This window comes from Xylocopa sonorina, unplaced genomic scaffold (assembly GCF_050948175.1).
Source record: "Xylocopa sonorina isolate GNS202 unplaced genomic scaffold, iyXylSono1_principal scaffold0085, whole genome shotgun sequence".
Taxonomy (NCBI): domain Eukaryota; kingdom Metazoa; phylum Arthropoda; class Insecta; order Hymenoptera; family Apidae; genus Xylocopa; species Xylocopa sonorina.
The window spans coordinates 410,995-412,155 of NW_027490156.1; positions in this window are offsets into that span (position 1 = coordinate 410,995).

Below are 1,161 nucleotides of genomic sequence, written 5' to 3' on the forward strand. Positions count from 1 at the left end.
ACTATGTTTCATGATAAGATATAATACTCGTTGTGAAGTGTTATGTATTCCTCATCTACACTTCAAATAAATGTAAATGCGCCACTTCCTTTCTAGAAAATAGCGTTTTTAGATTTCTACGTATCGAAGCAATAGAGTTCTAATGCTTCTTAAAACGAGATATCGCATCCCATTTCTATGTTTCATGATAAGATATAATACTCATTGCGAAGTGTCATGTATATCTCGTATTCACATCACAAGAATGTAAATGCGACACTTCCATGCTAGGAAATAGCGTTTGCAGATGCCTACGTATCGTAGCAATAGAGTTCTAATGCTTCTTAAAACGCGATATCGCATCTCACTGCTATGTTTCATGATAAGATATAATATTCATTATGGGGTGCTATGTATACCTCGTATTCACTTGAAAAGAATGTAAATGCGACCCTTTCATGCTAGGAAATAGCGTTTGCAGATGTCTACGTATCGTAGCAATAGAGTTCTAATGCTTCTTACAATGAAAAGTCGTATTTCATTTCTATGCTTCGTAATAAGATATAATATTCATTGTGGAATGTTATGTATACCTCGTATCCACTTCAAAAGAATGTAAATGCGACACTTCCATGCTAGGAAATAGCGTTTGCAGATGTCTACGGATCGTAGCAATAGAGCTCTAATGCTTCTCAAAACGCGATATCGCAACACATTCCTATGTTTCATGATAAGATATAATATTCATTGCGAAGTGTCATGTATATCTCGTATTCACTACACAAGAATGTAAATGCGACACTTCCATGCTAGCAAATAGCGTTTGCAGATGTCTACGTATCGTAGCAATAGAGTTCTAATGCTTCTTAAAACGAGATGTCGCATCTCATTTCTATGTTTCATGATAAGATATAATATTCATTGCGAAGTATTATGTATACTTCGTATTCACTTCAAAAAGATGTAAATGCGACACTTCCTTGCTAGGAAATAGCGATTGCAGATGTCTACGTATCGTAGCTATAGACTTCTAATGCTTCTCAAAACGCGATATAGCACCTCATTCCTATGTTTCATGATGAGATATAATATTCATTGGGGAATGTTATGTATACCTCGTATTCACTTCAACGGAATGTAAATGCGACACTTCCTTGCTAGGAAACTGCGTTTGCAGATGTC